Source organism: Danio rerio, chromosome 25 (assembly GCF_052040795.2).
Source record: "Danio rerio strain M-AB ecotype USA chromosome 25, GRCz13ab, whole genome shotgun sequence".
In the NCBI taxonomy this organism is placed as follows: domain Eukaryota; kingdom Metazoa; phylum Chordata; class Actinopteri; order Cypriniformes; family Danionidae; genus Danio; species Danio rerio.
Genome location: NC_141045.1, coordinates 26,564,433 through 26,584,248, shown reverse-complemented (window position 1 = coordinate 26,584,248; position 19,816 = coordinate 26,564,433). Strand labels below are relative to the sequence as shown.

The 19,816-nt window shown below is 43.8% G+C and overlaps 1 protein-coding gene and 13 non-coding genes across 14 annotated transcripts in view; 10 read left to right on the top strand and 4 right to left on the bottom strand.

The window, feature by feature from the left end:
• Window positions 1–19,816, bottom strand: part of LOC147837713 (uncharacterized) — a 977,861-nt gene that overhangs the window by 527,539 nt on the left and 430,506 nt on the right. The gene's annotated exons all lie outside the window — the stretch shown is intronic.
• Window positions 384–456, bottom strand: trnaa-agc (transfer RNA alanine (anticodon AGC)). Its single transcript has one exon. It is a non-coding gene; the product is annotated as a tRNA-Ala (tRNA).
• Window positions 712–785, top strand: trnai-aau (transfer RNA isoleucine (anticodon AAU)). Its single transcript has one exon. It is a non-coding gene; the product is annotated as a tRNA-Ile (tRNA).
• Window positions 874–946, top strand: trnaf-gaa (transfer RNA phenylalanine (anticodon GAA)). The gene has a single exon. It is a non-coding gene; the product is annotated as a tRNA-Phe (tRNA).
• On the bottom strand, window positions 2,548–2,620 carry trnaa-agc (transfer RNA alanine (anticodon AGC)). The gene has a single exon. It is a non-coding gene; the product is annotated as a tRNA-Ala (tRNA).
• On the top strand, window positions 2,876–2,949 carry trnai-aau (transfer RNA isoleucine (anticodon AAU)). The gene has a single exon. It is a non-coding gene; the product is annotated as a tRNA-Ile (tRNA).
• On the top strand, window positions 3,038–3,110 carry trnaf-gaa (transfer RNA phenylalanine (anticodon GAA)). The gene has a single exon. It is a non-coding gene; the product is annotated as a tRNA-Phe (tRNA).
• On the top strand, window positions 13,725–13,798 carry trnai-aau (transfer RNA isoleucine (anticodon AAU)). Its single transcript has one exon. It is a non-coding gene; the product is annotated as a tRNA-Ile (tRNA).
• trnaf-gaa (transfer RNA phenylalanine (anticodon GAA)) lies at window positions 13,887–13,959 on the top strand. The gene has a single exon. It is a non-coding gene; the product is annotated as a tRNA-Phe (tRNA).
• Window positions 15,553–15,625, bottom strand: trnaa-agc (transfer RNA alanine (anticodon AGC)). Its single transcript has one exon. It is a non-coding gene; the product is annotated as a tRNA-Ala (tRNA).
• On the top strand, window positions 15,881–15,954 carry trnai-aau (transfer RNA isoleucine (anticodon AAU)). The gene has a single exon. It is a non-coding gene; the product is annotated as a tRNA-Ile (tRNA).
• Window positions 16,043–16,115, top strand: trnaf-gaa (transfer RNA phenylalanine (anticodon GAA)). The gene has a single exon. It is a non-coding gene; the product is annotated as a tRNA-Phe (tRNA).
• trnai-aau (transfer RNA isoleucine (anticodon AAU)) lies at window positions 18,044–18,117 on the top strand. Its single transcript has one exon. It is a non-coding gene; the product is annotated as a tRNA-Ile (tRNA).
• On the top strand, window positions 18,206–18,278 carry trnaf-gaa (transfer RNA phenylalanine (anticodon GAA)). Its single transcript has one exon. It is a non-coding gene; the product is annotated as a tRNA-Phe (tRNA).

Genomic DNA, 19,816 nt, shown 5'->3' with positions numbered 1-19,816 from the left:
AAATATCGCGTTTGTCGCGAGGGGCATGAATTAATTCCCTGATTGAAAGAGCCAAACTGCTGTTAAAGTCCAACATTTAATAATTTGGCAAATAATTCGACTACAGATGTCCATGTAGGTTAAACACCATCACTTTCTCATGTGTGTGTATTTTGACTGAAACTCGCGCGTGCCCAAATAGACACTCCCACACCATCCCACTTTAGTTCCTCCGACACTCCCCCCTAAACAGAGCTGGACACGCCCACTTTTCTGACTTTTTCCAAAGTAGAGGTGTGAAAACACCCTGCTGAAACGAGGGGGTTTCATGGCCCTTTAAGGTGCAACCAGGTATGCAATGAAAGCCAGTGTGAAAGGCATGAAAACAGATGCGGAGATTCATGTGGAGAATGCGGGCATCGATCCCGCTACCTCTCGCATGCTAAGCGAGCGCTCTACCATTTGAGCTAATTCCCCTCGCTGGAAAAAAATTTGGCTATTTTTGACGTAATCAAAAAAGAAAAAAAAGACCACATCTGCTCTGCGGTGGCCCCTTTGCCCTGCTTGATATGTATTCGTCAAATTGCTTGGAATAGCATGCTTTTTTCAAAAGGTCCTACCCGGTCCTGCTCCAGGGAACGTGTGAGGAGTCCTGCATGCCGAATGACGAGTTATCCCTAAATCACTCCACATTGGCAGTGCCCTGGATTTCTATGTTAGTGTGCAGAAAGTGGCCGGTTAGCTCAGCTGGTTAGAGCGTGGTGCTAATAACGCCAAGGTCGAGGGTTCGATACCCGTACTGGCCAAACTTTTACCCTCCTGTGCCTCAGACGCATTCAAGAGCTCTGCTAGGTCTCACCGACATCCATGCTGCAGAGCAGTTGAGACAAGACAGCCGAAATAGCTCAGTTGGGAGAGCGTTGGACTGAAGATCTAAAGGTCTCTGGTTCAATCCCGGGTTTCGGCAAAGCAGCGTTGACGTTCAGTTTTTGGCATGAGGGTCAGGGAACCGAAAGTCACTCAAAAAGCCTAGCTGCTTCACACTTAAGTCCACCTGCTTCCACTTGACCAAAACGCCATCTTCCTCCCAGACGGTCACGTCGCTTCTGGTGATGATTCCAATGGCCTAATCGACAGCAATCTTCAATATGTTTAGCGCTTTGATGTCCCACTGCGGACACGCCATTGACTAAAAGAAAACTGTGACTTGATAGGGCTTCTGAAGGGTTGCAATGATAATCACTAGACAGGAACCGGCAAAGCTGACGTAAGAAGTTTCACTATAAAGTCTTAAAGGGTCACGAAACACCAAAACACATTTTTTGAGCTGTTGACAGTCGTATATGTGTCCCACACTGCTAAAAACACTATTAGGACACCTTTATTTCACTAAAAAGTGTAAATTGGTTGTTATTGCGTTATTTCAAGCAAATTCGTACTTCCTGTTTGAAACGAATTTTTGAAGCTGCGTCACGGTCATGACATAATAGCGTGTATTCCAGCGTGCAGACTGGACGTCTGTGCCAGAGTGAGTCTTATTACGTCTTACAGTGTGATGCATTAATGCATGAGTAAGGCTTGGGTCAAACCAATCAGCGCGCTCTATTGTGCAACTTCATTAATATTCATTAGCGTCACCGTGTTAACGCCACAGAGACGCCACGTTGTGTTGGCAAAACAAGCGTGAAGTGTTGTTTAATAGTTTGCTGCCATTAAGTTTCGTTTTCATTTTCTCTCTGTGAGAGCTCAGCTGGTTCACGTGTGGATTAACAGTGTACGCGACGCTCGACAACAATAACTTACGTGTCTAAGGAGGAACATTGTTTACCTGAGAGCTGTTCTCATCTGCAAACGCTGAAATCCGGATTCGCTTGTAACGTTAGTCTCCTCTTCATAAAGACGCGGCTCTAGTTGCTGGTGATTGTCCTGTCTCTACAGATTTGGTAAGTGAGCGACCAGTGCTCTTTGTTTATTCAGTTTGTTGGTATCGAATTAAGTTAACTATTGCACTGAGTGCAAACATAGCACGGCATTTTGTGACCGAAATAACACACGCGGCTTTCTGACGCTACCTGCCGAGAGCATCTAAGTTTCCGGGAAATGCAGAGTTTTTTTTTTCTCTCATTCGCCGTGCGGTATCAAACATTGCATGAAAAAATACATGCTTAGAGCAGATCCTCGAATCAAATATCGCGTTTGTCGCGAGGGGCATGAATTAATTCCCTGATTGAAAGAGCCAAACTGCTGTTAAAGTCCAACATTTAATAATTTGGCAAATAATTCGACTACAGATGTCCATGTAGGTTAAACACCATCACTTTCTCATGTGTGTGTATTTTGACTGAAACTCGCGCGTGCCCAAATAGACACTCCCACACCATCCCACTTTAGTTCCTCCGACACTCCCCCCTAAACAGAGCTGGACACGCCCACTTTTCTGACTTTTTCCAAAGTAGAGGTGTGAAAACACCCTGCTGAAACGAGGGGGTTTCATGGCCCTTTAAGGTGCAACCAGGTATGCAATGAAAGCCAGTGTGAAAGGCATGAAAACGGATGCGGAGATTCATGTGGAGAATGCGGGCATCGATCCCGCTACCTCTCGCATGCTAAGCGAGCGCTCTACCATTTGAGCTAATTCCCCTCGCTGGAAAAAAATTTGGCTATTTTTGACGTAATCAAAAAAGAAAAAAAAGACCACATCTGCTCTGCGGTGGCCCCTTTGCCCTGCTTGATATGTATTCGTCAAATTGCTTGGAATAGCATGCTTTTTTCAAAAGGTCCTACCCGGTCCTGCTCCAGGGAACGTGTGAGGAGTCCTGCATGCCGAATGACGAGTTATCCCTAAATCACTCCACATTGGCACTGCCCTGGATTTCTATGTTAGTGTGCAGAAAGTGGCCGGTTAGCTCAGCTGGTTAGAGCGTGGTGCTAATAACGCCAAGGTCGCGGGTTCGATACCCGTACTGGCCAAACTTTTACCCTCCTGTGCCTCAGACGCATTCAAGAGCTCTGCTAGGTCTCACCGACATCCATGCTGCAGAGCAGTTGAGACAAGACAGCCGAAATAGCTCAGTTGGGAGAGCGTTAGACTGAAGATCTAAAGGTCCCTGGTTCAATCCCGGGTTTCGGCAAAGCAGCGTTGACGTTCAGTTTTTGGCATGAGGGTCAGGGAACCGAAAGTCACTCAAAAAGCCTAGCTGCTTCACACTTAAGTCCATCTGCTTCCACTTGACCAAAACGCCATCTTCCTCCCAGACGGTCACGTCGCTTCTGGTGATGATTCCAATGGCCTAATCGACAGCAATCTTCAATATGTTTAGCGCTTTGATGTCCCACTGCGGACACGCCATTGACTAAAAGAAAACTGTGACTTGATAGGGCTTCTGAAGGGTTGCAATGATAATCACTAGACAGGAACCGGCAAAGCTGACGTAAGAAGTTTCACTATAAAGTCTTAAAGGGTCACGAAACACCAAAACACATTTTTTGAGCTGTTGACAGTCGTATATGTGTCCCACACTGCTAAAAACACTATTAGGACACCTATATTTCACTAAAAAGTGTAAATTGGTTGTTTTTGCGTTATTTCAAGCAAATTCGTACTTCCTGTTTGAAACGAATTTTTGAAGCTGCGTCACGGTCATGACATAATAGCGTGTATTTCAGCGTGCAGACTGGACGTCTGTGCCAGAGTGAGTCTTATTACGTCTTACAGTGTGATGCATTAATGCATGAGTAAGGCTTGGGTCAAACCAATCAGCGCGCTCTATTGTGCAACTTCATTAATATTCATTAGCGTCACCGTGTTAACGCCACAGAGACGCCACGTTGTGTTGGCAAAACAAGCGTGAAGTGTTGTTTTATAGTTTGCTGCCATTAAGTTTCGTTTTCATTTTCTCTCTGTGAGAGCTCAGCTGGTTCACGTGTGGATTAACAGTGTACGCGACGCTCGACAACAATAACTTACGTGTCTAAGGAGGAACATTGTTTACCTGAGAGCTGTTCTCATCTGCAAACGCTGAAATCCGGATTCGCTTGTAACGTTAGTCTCCTCTTCATAAAGACGCGGCTCTAGTTGCTGGTGATTGTCCTGTCTCTACAGATTTGGTAAGTGAGCGACCAGTGCTCTTTGTTTATTCAGTTTGTTGGTATCGAATTAAGTTAACTATTGCACTGAGTGCAAACATAGCACGGCATTTTGTGACCGAAATAACACACGCGGCTTTCTGACGCTACCTGCCGAGAGCATCTAAGTTTCCGGGAAATGCAGAGTTTTTTTTTTCTCTCATTCGCCGTGCGGTATCAAACATTGCATGAAAAAATACACGCTTAGAGCAGATCCTCGAATCAAATATCGCGTTTGTCGCGAGGGGCATGAATTAATTCCCTGATTGAAAGAGCCAAACTGCTGTTAAAGTCCAACATTTAATAATTTGGCAAATAATTCGACTACAGATGTCCATGTAGGTTAAACACCATCACTTTCTCATGTGTGTGTATTTTGACTGAAACTCGCGCGTGCCCAAATAGACACTCCCACACCATCCCACTTTAGTTCCTCCGACACTCCCCCCTAAACAGAGCTGGACACGCCCACTTTTCTGACTTTTTCCAAAGTAGAGGTGTGAAAACACCCTGCTGAAACGAGGGGGTTTCATGGCCCTTTAAGGTGCAACCAGGTATGCAATGAAAGCCAGTGTGAAAGGCATGAAAACAGATGCAGAGATTCATGTGGAGAATGCGGGCATCGATCCCGCTACCTCTCGCTTGCGCCTGCAGCATCCCGTCTACAGAGCCAAAGTAAGCCCAAAGTAAGCCCACATGAGCCAATCACGTCTCACCTCGGTGGCTTACTTTTGACCAATAGAGTGTAACCCCTGTGGCTTACTTTTGACCAATCACGTTTGTCTTTGCGCTGACGTCATTTCGACCAATGGCGTTTCACTTCAGTGGCTTACTTTTGACCAATCGCATTTCTTTTTGCTGTGACGTATGTTTGACCAATCGCGTTTCTCCTCGATGGCTTACTTTTGACCAATCACACGACGCTTTTATTATAATCGTCATCTTTGAATCAGGTAAGCCAGATGTAACGCTACTTTATTATTAGTTTATTATTAGTTTATTATACTGTGTGTATTTCTGTTAAATGATAAGTTACAATCGACAGAAAGTTAACGTTACGGCAGATGTTTTCTTCATAACTTGTAAAACGGTAATGTTTCCCATGATAAATACAGAGCAACATGTCGCTAGTGATCAGAAAAGGTGGAATCATCGCCATTTGGTTAAATGATTAAACAAAATGTTCTGATATTTGTTTAGAATAATAATGCCCCCATTCGACCTAGCAATATTGGGCCCTATAATCGCGGTGTACACTCTAAAAAGCTAACGTTACTGTATTTAAATGTACAGTTACAGTTACTTATAATGTAATTGCATGAAATACAGAGTTAAACAGTTTTTTCTTAAACATTTAATTTAGCAAATAATTCTATACTTTTAAAATAATTCTATTTTAGGTAAAACAAAGTAATATTTATAAAGACAACTGCACAAACTTTAAAAACATTTGAGTTTAACACTTGTTCATGACAATATATGATATATATTTAGTAATTAGATTGTATTGTATTTTATAAATCTATTGTAAAAATATTATAAGCATATATTGTATTTTGTTTATTTTATTACTTGTGTTTTCAGATATATTACACAACAGAATAGTTATATTAAATAGCTGAAGTACAAACATTTTATTTATAAAAGTCATAATGTAAAGACTTAAGAGTTTAATGTGTATATTATAACTTAATGTTTTAATTTCTGTTGTTTCTCATTTATTTATATGGATTTTAAGTTGTACTACCATGCATATATTAGGCATATGTGTAGAAAATTCACCAGAAGTCCATTTTATGGTCATGGTCATATTTACTACTGCAATAATATGGATTATCTACCTTGTTAAATTATTGTTTCACACTTAATGTACATGTATCTTTCTGATTGCTCTAGGTAATGTTCTCTCTAATGTTTTTTTTTTTTCAGAAAAAAATGTACGCATACCCGATTTTCCGCCGCCAATCAGCGACATCAAGCAGACTCCTCTTGGGGCCATCTGCAGAGGCAGAGCGCCTTGTAAGCAGGGAGTCTGGAAGGGCCAAACCCAAGGAAGAGGTGCTGGCAGAGGCCACTGCTTTCGTCAGCAGCAATGGTGGAGACTCCAGTGACCAGTTTTTAGTTCTGGCTCACTGCAAGATTCAGTTTGGCAAGTACCAGGGCCAAAGATTTAGATGGCTCCTAGAGCATGCTCTGGGGTATGCGGTGTACCTGGTGCTTAGCATTTCTGATGAGAAGCTGCAGACAACACCCTTGTCAGAAAACAAACACCTGTTTCTTCAGTACACTTCCTCCATCAGGGAGATTGCAGAAGAAGTAGAGAAGTACCAGAGGAAACAGGAAATGCAAGCAGAAGCCAGGGCAAAAGGAGATACAGGGTGCTTGATGGTGGAGTTTGGTGACTTTAAGGGCCGGTCCATGAAAGATGTGTTTGAGGACCAGAGCAAGGAGGCCCAAGCCCTCATCAGGTACCTGGTTAAGGCAGATGCCAGGCCAAAAACCAACATGGCACTTTTCAAGACGTATGTCCTGAAAAGACTGGCTTCTGCTGCTGCCTCTGCACCTCCACCTGCAGCATCCAGTGTCCCTGCTCCTCCACCTGCAGCCATCCAAACAGGTGTACAGCAGACTGCCACTGTGAAATCGCTGTTGGCAAGGGGCAAGCACTTGTCTCCTTCACAGCTGGCAAAAAAACTGATGTCACCTGTTAAACCCTGTAAGTAGGAGAGTGAATACTGAGCATGATACAGAATTATCCCAACAGCAGTTATATATGTGTTTATTTATTGTTATGTCAAACTTTCTGTTTCCAGATCCAAAACTGCAGTCCACTGTATCTCCTCCTACAGCAGAACCCCCAGCCAAACGTATGGCCCAAAGGCAGCTTTTTACTACTGGTAAGTAAGCACCATCGTATTGTACATTTGGCTGTGTGTATTTTTCACAGTAATATTTTTAAGATTTATGCTCCAGGCACTTCCAGATCCACAGCTGAAGATGATGAAGAACTGGTGTTTGCTGCATCACAATGTGAAGCACAGCTCTTTGCAGGTGTGGCACACGACACAAATGAAAATGTTATAAGAATATTTTGTGAAAACACACTAAGTATTTTTTTTTACAAAAAATAATGAATCAAATTTTTATCTACAGTACAGAGTTGTCACATCATGCCTCAAGCGGGATGCATTCTTTGAGTGCACTTCTTCAAAACCTTAAGGATGTTCAAAGGTTTCAGTGTATTTATTTGCGTTTCTGAACTAATCATTATTGAACATTCATCAGATAACTTTTCCACGTCGCTTGCTCTTCTCACTCACTCTCTTAGATGGTGGTGATTCATTGCTGTCATTATCAGCTGAGCAGTTTTTCCTTACTGTATCTGTGTGCATGCTTCATGTCTTTGTGCTTCAATAATTTATACTAATCATGCCTCATTTTACTTACTCCATTTCATATGATTCTCATTCGCAGAGAATTGTGTTAATTCCATATCCCTTTCATCAATAAAGTGCACACTAATTTCTTTGCTTCCTAACAGTACCATTCTCTTAACTTGTATTTCTAAGTATACCCATATTAATAATAATACTTATCCAAAACTATTGCTTCACTGGCTGTTCATGGGCATAATTTGTGGCACCTTACTATCAAAAGCAACAGTCATCATAATATTGTTAACCATAAATTGTTTGTTACTATTCACTCAGAGGCCTGTGCCAATCCGTCTCCATCAGCGGAAACAGCAAAAACACCAGATCTTCAACATCATCAGCCACCAGTTGAGCTTCCTGTTCACTGGAAAGATCAGCTTCCCCCTTTCCAGCATGAGTGGATCCGGAACACTGTATTTAAAACAAACTTAAAAACCGGCAAGCCAGAGCTAGTGTCCCAGCTGAAGCTTTGGTGGTATCCTCCCCAGCCCCCTCTAATTAACACGCAGCCACCTGCCTCTCCTGACCTCTTCTTCTGCCGACCACTTTTTCTGTGGATGCCGCTGAAGATGTGGTTGTTTCCACTTGTCTGTGTTCGCCTAAGCTGTGGTAAGCACAGACTAACAGCTGCTGGAATTTACCGCACGGTGCGCAAGGTCCTCGACATCGACGGCTGGTACGACCTTGCCACTGAGTATCTGGAGTGCAAGCGGTGCAAAAAGAAGTATCCTGCCTGGTCTGAGGACATCTTAGGACAGCTGGATATTGGCCACCGTAGTCAGTTCCCAGCTTTGCTGACATACAGGTAATTCATAATGCCAATATTTTAATTGTGTTAATTTTTAGCAAACAAAGCATTTCCCTGATTATAATGTTGTTTCCTTAGATACTCATGTGACAACCGGGTAGTTAGGATGATGAGGGAGAGGACACTGGGCAACAGTGTGACTCAGCTTTTCAAAAAGCTGATGGAGCAACACAGTGAGGCATGGACACAGCGAGTCTTGCAGTACCTGACTGCCTGTGAACCATTCACAAGGTCCTCCCTTGTGCAACCTCCTGTGTTTGCTGAGCCTCCCCTCTTACCTGCCATACCCAAACCTAAGTGGCTGTTAGCCGTCTATGCCAGGGATGTTCTGGGGCGACTGCACGAGGTCAAAGCCAAAATCACCTCCGTCTTTGGCTGTGTTCTAAAGATGGACTCCACAAAAAAGGTATGTTTATATCCAGACATTTGCCAGATATGGATATGTGTGCGTACATATTTAACACAGTTTTATTTTTCCTAATAGATCACAAAGAAACTTGCAGGTGCTGCTGCGGGAACAGCTGCCTGGTGCACTAATGTGGGGAACGAACACGGTCAAGTCCTTGTCTCTGTGCTGTCAGCTGCCGAGGGTCATGGACTGGACCCAATGGCGGCCGGGCTGATGAAGCGTTACCGGGAGGCAGGAGAGGCAGCCCCGAAAGTAATGTACGTGGACAGAGATTGCTGCAGTCAGCACGGCCAGTCTCCGGTGAAGATCATGTTTCGGGAGTGGGATGAGCTTGAAGTGCGCCTTGACATCTGGCATTTTATGCGCCGGTTTGCTGCAGGTGTCACGACAGAAGCTCATCCGCTCTACGGCATCTTCATGGCACGTCTGTCCACGTGCATCTTTCAGTGGGATCCAGAAGATGTGGCCGCTCTTCGCCAGGCAAAGGAAGGTGAGCTGGCGGCAAAAAAGACTGGCCACATTTCACAAACGGCTCTCAGTGCTCGCATAAACCGGAGGGAGCTAGCACTGCACTGCCGTAGGAGGACCAGAGGTGTGGAGGAGACCACCTGTCTGATTGGAAAGCTGTTGGACCATTTTGACAGCGAGCATGGGAAGGACACTCTGGGTGTTCCTCTGCTGGACCACGAACGGATCCAGCAGATATGGAAGGAACAGCAGAAGCATATACAGTGCATTCAAGACCCAGAGAACTTTCCACTGTACATGAAGACAGGGACACTGAAGAAAGGCAGTGTGGAGCTGTGTTGTTACAGGTGTGCCCGTGGCTCTACATCTTTGGAGTCCTTCCACCTCCACCTAAACCGTTTTATTCCAGGTATTACATACATTTGGATCGTTTTATTTTGTAAAACATATAAGCACTGTGATAACTTCCATTGCTTTAATGTAACATTATTAAACATTTAAATAACATTTGTGATGTTATCAGCATTGACAAAGCTGTCTTGCCTGACAAGTAACTCTGTTTATAATGACAATAATTTAAATGTTAGTACATAACCTAATAACATGTTAATTAATTCTTCACATATTTTTAACTATTTTAATTTCCAGGGACCAGTGCCAGTGATGCGCATTTTCAGGCCTATCTCCTTGAGGGCTTGATGCGCTGGAATGATGACCGGATGGAAAGCACCATAAAAGGAGCATCCTCCATACGGTCATATGGCAGTGCCATGAGAGAGGCTGTGGACAGGCTTAGCCGAGCAGTCTTGGGGAAGCCCTGGGATAACCGTTATCACCCTCCTGGAGCATATACAGGCAAGAAATTCATTAACTAGTTGTTATATAAGTGATTTATTAAGCTTTAATGTACTTCACAAAATGTTTATCTAAATATTTACTTTATTATTAGTTTTATTTAATATATGTTTTTTTTATTGTTTTATTCTTTAAGGTGAATTGCTGGGAATAGAGTACCTTTACAGCCAGACCGGCAAAACCCTGACTCCGGTGCTCCAGAACCCAGAGGAGGAAGACAGGCTGGTGGAGGAAGTAGATGACGAGGATCTACAAGATGAGGGGTTCGAGGAGGAGATCATGGAGGACATCACAGTTCCAGTGCTGTATGAGGATGACCCCTGCCGTGATCTCAGTAACAGCCCCTCATCTTCGCCTCTGCCTCAGTCCCCAGCATCACTGGCTGAGCCATCCACATCAGCTGGTGGAGAAGGACAGCTTCCTAGCCGAGCCCCCTCAGTGCCGTCACAGCCATCCGACTCTGGAGACAGTCTCTCTGTTGAGGCTCAGGTAAGATACATTAAGAACTTAATTTGATTTAGTCTTTTTTTATTCCACATATACTAAATTTATTCTGTATTTACCAGGGAGTAGTCATTGGACCTGATGGCATTGCTGGGTGGGACAAGGTCCAGGATCTGGCTGCTTATTTGGTGGGTCTTCGTGAGGCTCCTTACCTCACTGACCTGCAGGTGACAGAGGCCATCCAGCTGTGGACAGCTCTCCTGGATGTTGATAAACAGCGCATCAACTACCAGCCTCGACATCAGCCTCAGCTGACGCATGGGCGCTTTAAGGCACCGAAGCGCTCCGGAGTCACTCCAGGTGTGGAGAGCGTCAAACGTTGTCTGATTGGACATCCTGGGGGTCCAGCACAGTGGCCTAGCACCAGCCGCTTGGTTGAGGCCATTTGTACAAAGCTGTGTGCCGTACACAAGTCCACTTCCAAGAAGGCTGGTGTTCGCACCCCCAGGTGGTCTAAAATACTGACCGATTACCACCACATCCGGGATCTGGTGCTTGGCAGTCGCAGGCTGATGGATGAAACAGTGATCCAGCTTTTTGAGCTAAACCAGAAGACGCTCATTCAGTGGTAAGCAAAGCACATTATTTTCTTTAAATTACCTGAATATTTCTAAATTAATATATATGAATAATACATATCATTTATTATCAGGTTTCAACGGAGGCAAAAGGATCAGGAAATGAGTGTACTCACTCAGGGACTGACTCCACTTAATCCAATTGCTGTGGCAGATATGCAGCTTCCTTTGCCGAGGGAAAAATTGGACGAGGCACCGTCAACATCAGGCCCCAAACACCAGTTTGTTTTTCCTCCAAATAAAGAAGGACAGGCACCTCTTCTTCGACCTGGACGAAAGTCTGCTTCAGCAACCACCACAGTTTGCTCTTTCCTGCCAGATGCCACCACGGTGTGCTCCTTCCCACCGGCCCCCACGACGGTATGCCCCATCGCGCCAACCCCCACCACAGTCTGCCACATTGCACCGGCCCCTACTATGGTGTGCCCCGTCACACCGACCTTCACCACAGTGCGCCCCATCTCGCCAGCCTCCACCACAGTGTGCCCCATCATACCAGCCTCCACCACAGTGCGCCCTATTGCGCCGGCCCCCACCACAGTGCGCACCATTGTGTCTGCCCCCACCACGGTGTGCTCCTTTCCACCGGCCCCCAGCACGGTGTGCCCCATTGCACCACCCCCCACAGCACCAGGTGTTGTGAAGCCCATTTCAGGACCTGGATCATTGTTTGGCACACTTGTTTTTAACCCAGACATGAGTGTGTCAATGGTGATTCCATCATTTGCTGCACCAACATCCAGTGCAGTCCCAGCTTCACCTGCACCTGCTGTTGCTCCACCTGCACCTGCTGTTCCTCCACCTGCACCTGCTCCACCTGCACCTGCTGTTCCTCCACCTGCACCTGCTCCACCTGCGCCTGCTGTTCCTGTGTCCCGTTACACCCAGAGGAACAGGCGCAGACGGGAACAGGAGAAGGAAAGTGGAGTCCACAAAAGGAAGTATGTGCGTGCGGTTACTTTTAATGTTTGCAGCAAATGTGGGCAACCCAAGACTAAGGAGTTTGGCCATAGCCGATTTGGTAATGCCACATTTTGTCTGCAAACTTCAAATGGCAAATCCTTAGAGGACTGGTTGGCAGAACAGCGCCAGCAAAATAAAGGACAAACTCCGGCTCCAGAATAAAGTACAAATTGCTGTATATATATTTGTAAATGTTACATGGGTACTCTCTCTTTCCCTCATTTTATTTAATTTTTGTGTGTTAATATGTAGCCTTTTAAAGTAGCACTTTATAGACTTTATAGACTTTTATATTACATAGGCCCACTCTTATTTTGTCTTGTGTGTACTTATTTAAAATTTGTGTGCATTTTATGTAAAAATATATTTATATTTCTTAAAAAAATAACATTTTATACATTGCTTAAAAACTATATTTTATATATTACGTGCCCCCACTCTTGCATTTTATTATTTATTCATATTATTGTTTAATATATTGTGTGTATAAAAATAAATATATATAGAGAGTATTGTTTTTATATATTGTGTATAATAAATAAATATATTTATATATAGTATTGTTTTAATATATTATATGTGCATAATAAATAAATATATATTGTATTGTTTTTATTTATTGTATATTATATAGTTTATATATTAAGATATGTTTTTATTTAGTTTTTTTACATTGTTTTACAATTTATATATATTTGTATTCATTTTAATAAACCATTTTGCATATTACTTGTTTTTGTGTGCATTCATTTAAAGTTATTATTACATAAAGAAATATAATATATATATATATATATATATATATATATATATATATATATATATATATATATATATATATTTATAAATACATATACATATATATATATATATATATATATATATATATATATATATATATATATATATATATATATATAATACTTATATATACATAAGCATGCATAAATGTTTAATTGAAACATTTTCATTCGTTTTTAATTAACGTAATAAGCTTTTTAAGAACAATATCCACATAATAGTAATATCAATATAATTGGCTGTGTTACGTCAGTAAAATTTCAACAAGAGCGCAGCTGATTGGCTCCGCTGAAATCGACACTGATTGGATATTGTGTTACACAGATCGTGTGTTCGAATCCAGCACGCAAAAAATGACATTTAGAATGACATGCAATATGCAACCAAAATACCACATTATGCACAGTCACAAAGCCGCGAACACTACTGCAAGCGAAATTTGTCGCATTTTTCCGTTTTTTGCGACTTGTTCGCTTGCGAGTGAGCGAGAAGATTGGGCCCCTTCCTTTGCGCAGCGAGCGCTCTACCATTTGAGCTAATTCCCCTCGCTGGAAAAAAATTTGGCTATTTTTGACGTAATCAAAAAAGAAAAAAAAGACCACATCTGCTCTGCGGTGGCCCCTTTGCCCTGCTTGATATTTATTCGTCAAATTGCTTGGAATAGCATGCTTTTTTCAAAAGGTCCTACCCGGTCCTGCTCCAGGGAACGTGTGAGGAGTCCTGCATGCCGAATGACGAGTTATCCCTAAATCACTCCACATTGGCAGTGCCCTGGATTTCTATGTTAGTGTGAAGAAAGTGGCCGGTTAGCTCAGCTGGTTAGAGCGTGGTGCTAATAACGCCAAGGTCGCGGGTTCGATACCCGTACTGGCCAAACTTTTACCCTCCTGTGCCTCAGACGCATTCAAGAGCTCTGCTAGGTCTCACCGACATCCATGCTGCAGAGCAGTTGAGACAAGACAGCCGAAATAGCTCAGTTGGGAGAGCGTTAGACTGAAGATCTAAAGGTCCCTGGTTCAATCCCGGGTTTCGGCAAAGCAGCGTTGACGTTCAGTTTTTGGCATGAGGGTCAGGGAACCGAAAGTCACTCAAAAAGCCTAGCTGCTTCACACTTAAGTCCACCTGCTTCCACTTGACCAAAACGCCATCTTCCTCCCAGACGGTCACGTCGCTTCTGGTGATGATTCCAATGGCCTAATCGACAGCAATCTTCAATATGTTTAGCGCTTTGATGTCCCACTGCGGACACGCCATTGACTAAAAGAAAACTGTGACTTGATAGGGCTTCTGAAGGGTTGCAATGATAATCACTAGACAGGAACCGGCAAAGCTGACGTAAGAAGTTTCACTATAAAGTCTTAAAGGGTCACGAAACACCAAAACACATTTTTTGAGCTGTTGACAGTCGTATATGTGTCCCACACTGCTAAAAACACTATTAGGACACCTATATTTCACTAAAAAGTGTAAATTGGTTGTTATTGCGTTATTTCAAGCAAATTCGTACTTCCTGTTTGAAACGAATTTTTGAAGCTGCGTCACGGTCATGACATAATAGCGTGTATTCCAGCGTGCAGACTGGACGTCTGTGCCAGAGTGAGTCTTATTACGTCTTACAGTGTGATGCATTAATGCATGAGTAAGGCTTGGGTCAAACCAATCAGCGCGCTCTATTGTGCAACTTCATTAATATTCATTAGCGTCACCGTGTTAACGCCACAGAGACGCCACGTTGTGTTGGCAAAACAAGCGTGAAGTGTTGTTTAATAGTTTGCTGCCATTAAGTTTCGTTTTCATTTTCTCTCTGTGAGAGCTCAGCTGGTTCACGTGTGGATTAACAGTGTACGCGACGCTCGACAACAATAACTTACGTGTCTAAGGAGGAACATTGTTTACCTGAGAGCTGTTCTCATCTGCAAACGCTGAAATCCGGATTCGCTTGTAACGTTAGTCTCCTCTTCATAAAGACGCGGCTCTAGTTGCTGGTGATTGTCCTGTCTCTACAGATTTGGTAAGTGAGCGACCAGTGCTCTTTGTTTATTCAGTTTGTTGGTATCGAATTAAGTTAACTATTGCACTGAGTGCAAACATAGCACGGCATTTTGTGACCGAAATAACACACGCGGCTTTCTGACGCTACCTGCCGAGAGCATCTAAGTTTCCGGGAAATGCAGAGTTTTTTTTTTCTCTCATTCGCCGTGCGGTATCAAACATTGCATGAAAAAATACACGCTTAGAGCAGATCCTCGAATCAAATATCGCGTTTGTCGCGAGGGGCATGAATTAATTCCCTGATTGAAAGAGCCAAACTGCTGTTAAAGTCCAACATTTAATAATTTGGCAAATAATTCGACTACAGATGTCCATGTAGGTTAAACACCATCACTTTCTCATGTGTGTGTATTTTGACTGAAACTCGCGCGTGCCCAAATAGACACTCCCACACCATCCCACTTTTGTTCCTCCGACACTCCCCCCTAAACAGAGCTGGACACGCCCACTTTTCTGACTTTTTCCAAAGTAGAGGTGTGAAAACACCCTGCTGAAACGAGGGGGTTTCATGGCCCTTTAAGGTGCAACCAGGTATGCAATGAAAGCCAGTGTGAAAGGCATGAAAACAGATTCATGTGGAGAATGCGGGCATCGATCCCGCTACCTCTCGCATGCTAAGCGAGCGCTCTACCATTTGAGCTAATTCCCCTTGCTGGAAAAAAAATTGGCTATTTTTGACGTAATCAAAAAAGAAAAAAAAGACCACATCTGCTCTGCGGTGGCCCCTTTGCCCTGCTTGATATTTATTCGTCAAATTGCTTGGAATAGCATGCTTTTTTCAAAAGGTCCTACCCGGTCCTGCTCCAGGGAACGTGTGAGGAGTCCTGCATGCCGAATGACGAGTTATCCCTAAATCACTCCACATTGGCAGTGCCCTGGATTTCTATGTTAGTGTGCAGAAAGTGGCCGGTTAGCTCAGCTGGTTAGAGCGTGGTGCTAATAACGCCAAGGTCGCGGGTTCGATACCCGTACTGGCCAAACTTTTACCCTCCTGTGCCTCAGACGCATTCAAGAGCTCTGCTAGGTCTCACCGACATCCATGCTGCAGAGCAGTTGAGACAAGACAGCCGAAATAGCTCAGTTGGGAGAGCGTTAGACTGAAGATCTAAAGGTCCCTGGTTCAATCCCGGGTTTCGGCAAAGCAGCGTTGACGTTCAGTTTTTGGCATGAGGGTCAGGGAACCGAAAGTCACTCAAAAAGCCTAGCTGCTTCACACTTAAGTCCACCTGCTTCCACTTGACCAAAACGCCATCTTCCTCCCAGACGGTCACGTCGCTTCTGGTGATGATTCCAATGGCCTAATCGACAGCAATCTTCAATATGTTTAGCGCTTTGATGTCCCACTGCGGACACGCCATTGACTAAAAGAAAACTGTGACTTGATAGGGCTTCTGAAGGGTTGCAATGATAATCACTAGACAGGAACCGGCAAAGCTGACGTCAGAAGTTTCACTATAAAGTCTTAAAGGGTCACGAAACACCAAAACACATTTTTTGAGCTGTTGACAGTCGTATATGTGTCCCACACTGCTAAAAACACTATTAGGACACCTATATTTCACTAAAAAGTGTAAATTGGTTGTTATTGCGTTATTTCAAGCAAATTCGTACTTCCTGTTTGAAACGAATTTTTGAAGCTGCGTCACGGTCATGACATAATAGCGTGTATTCCAGCGTGCAGACTGGACGTCTGTGCCAGAGTGAGTCTTATTACGTCTTACAGTGTGATGCATTAATGCATGAGTAAGGCTTGGGTCAAACCAATCAGCGCGCTCTATTGTGCAACTTCATTAATATTCATTAGCGTCACCGTGTTAACGCCACAGAGACGCCACGTTGTGTTGGCAAAACAAGCGTGAAGTGTTGTTTAATAGTTTGCTGCCATTAAGTTTCGTTTTCATTTTCTCTCTGTGAGAGCTCAGCTGGTTCACGTGTGGATTAACAGTGTACGCGACGCTCGACAACAATAACTTACGTGTCTAAGGAGGAACATTGTTTACCTGAGAGCTGTTCTCATCTGCAAACGCTGAAATCCGGATTCGCTTGTAACGTTAGTCTCCTCTTCATAAAGACGCGGCTCTAGTTGCTGGTGATTGTCCTGTCTCTACAGATTTGGTAAGTGAGCGACCAGTGCTCTTTGTTTATTCAGTTTGTTGGTATCGAATTAAGTTAACTATTGCACTGAGTGCAAACATAGCACGGCATTTTGTGACCGAAATAACACACGCGGCTTTCTGACGCTACCTGCCGAGAGCATCTAAGTTTCCGGGAAATGCAGAGTTTTTTTTTCTCTCATTCGCCGTGCGGTATCAAACATTGCATGAAAAAATACACGCTTAGAGCAGATCCTCGAATCAAATATCGCGTTTGTCGCGAGGGGCATGAATTAATTCCCTGATTGAAAGAGCCAAACTGCTGTTAAAGTCCAACATTTAATAATTTGGCAAATAATTCGACTACAGATGTCCATGTAGGTTAAACACCATCACTTTCTCATGTGTGTGTATTTTGACTGAAACTCGCGCGTGCCCAAATAGACACTCCCACACCATCCCACTTTAGTTCCTCCGACACTCCCCCCTAAACAGAGCTGGACACGCCCACTTTTCTGACTTTTTCCAAAGTAGAGGTGTGAAAACACCCTGCTGAAACGAGGGGGTTTCATGGCCCTTTAAGGTGCAACCAGGTATGCAATGAAAGCCAGTGTGAAAGGCATGAAAACAGATGCGGAGATTCATGTGGAGAATGCGGGCATCGATCCCGCTAACTCTCGCATGCTAAGCGAGCGCTCTACCATTTGAGCTAATTCCCCTCGCTGGAAAAAAATTTGGCTATTTTTGACGTAATCAAAAAAGAAAAAAAAGACCACATCTGCTCTGCGGTGGCCCCTTTGCCCTGCTTGATATGTATTCGTCAAATTGCTTGGAATAGCATGCTTTTTTCAAAAGGTCCTACCCGGTCCTGCTCCAGGGAACGTGTGAGGAGTCCTGCATGCCGAATGACGAGTTATCCCTAAATCACTCCACATTGGCAGTGCCCTGGATTTCTATGTTAGTGTGCAGAAAGTGGCCGGTTAGCTCAGCTGGTTAGAGCGTGGTGCTAATAACGCCAAGGTCGAGGGTTCGATACCCGTACTGGCCAAACTTTTACCCTCCTGTGCCTCAGACGCATTCAAGAGCTCTGCTAGGTCTCACCGACATCCATGCTGCAGAGCAGTTGAGACAAGACAGCCGAAATAGCTCAGTTGGGAGAGCGTTGGACTGAAGATCTAAAGGTCTCTGGTTCAATCCCGGGTTTCGGCAAAGCAGCGTTGACGTTCAGTTTTTGGCATGAGGGTCAGGGAACCGAAAGTCACTCAAAAAGCCTAGCTGCTTCACACTTAAGTCCACCTGCTTCCACTTGACCAAAACGCCATCTTCCTCCCAGACGGTCACGTCGCTTCTGGTGATGATTCCAATGGCCTAATCGACAGCAATCTTCAATATGTTTAGCGCTTTGATGTCCCACTGCGGACACGCCATTGACTAAAAGAAAACTGTGACTTGATAGGGCTTCTGAAGGGTTGCAATGATAATCACTAGACAGGAACCGGCAAAGCTGACGTAAGAAGTTTCACTATAAAGTCTTAAAGGGTCACGAAACACCAAAACACATTTTTTGAGCTGTTGACAGTCGTATATGTGTCCCACACTGCTAAAAACACTATTAGGACACCTTTATTTCACTAAAAAGTGTAAATTGGTTGTTATTGCGTTATTTCAAGCAAATTCGTACTTCCTGTTTGAAACGAATTTTTGAAGCTGCGTCACGGTCATGACATAATAGCGTGTATTCCAGCGTGCAGACTGGACGTCTGTGCCAGAGTGAGTCTTATTACGTCTTACAGTGTGATGCATTAATGCATGAGTAAGGCTTGGGTCAAACCAATCAGCGCGCTCTATTGTGCAACTTCATTAATATTCATTAGCGTCACCGTGTTAACGCCACAGAGACGCCACGTTGTGTTGGCAAAACAAGCGTGAAGTGTTGTTTAATAGTTTGCTGCCATTAAGTTTCGTTTTCATTTTCTCTCTGTGAGAGCTCAGCTGGTTCACGTGTGGATTAACAGTGTACGCGACGCTCGACAACAATAACTTACGTGTCTAAGGAGGAACATTGTTTACCTGAGAGCTGTTCTCATCTGCAAACGCTGAAATCCGGATTCGCTTGTAACGTTAGTCTCCTCTTCATAAAGACGCGGCTCTAGTTGCTGGTGATTGTCCTGTCTCTACAGATTTGGTAAGTGAGCGACCAGTGCTCTTTGTTTATTCAGTTTGTTGGTATCGAATTAAGTTAACTATTGCACTGAGTGCAAACATAGCACGGCATTTTGTGACCGAAATAACACACGCGGCTTTCTGACGCTACCTGCCGAGAGCATCTAAGTTTCCGGGAAATGCAGAGTTTTTTTTTTCTCTCATTCGCCGTGCGGTATCAAACATTGCATGAAAAAATACACGCTTAGAGCAGATCCTCGAATCAAATATCGCGTTTGTCGCGAGGGGCATGAATTAATTCCCTGATTGAAAGAGCCAAACTGCTGTTAAAGTCCAACATTTAATAATTTGGCAAATAATTCGACTACAGATGTCCATGTAGGTTAAACACCATCACTTTCTCATGTGTGTGTATTTTGACTGAAACTCGCGCGTGCCCAAATAGACACTCCCACACCATCCCACTTTAGTTCCTCCGACACTCCCCCCTAAACAGAGCTGGACACGCCCACTTTTCTGACTTTTTCCAAAGTAGAGGTGTGAAAACACCCTGCTGAAACGAGGGGGTTTCATGGCCCTTTAAG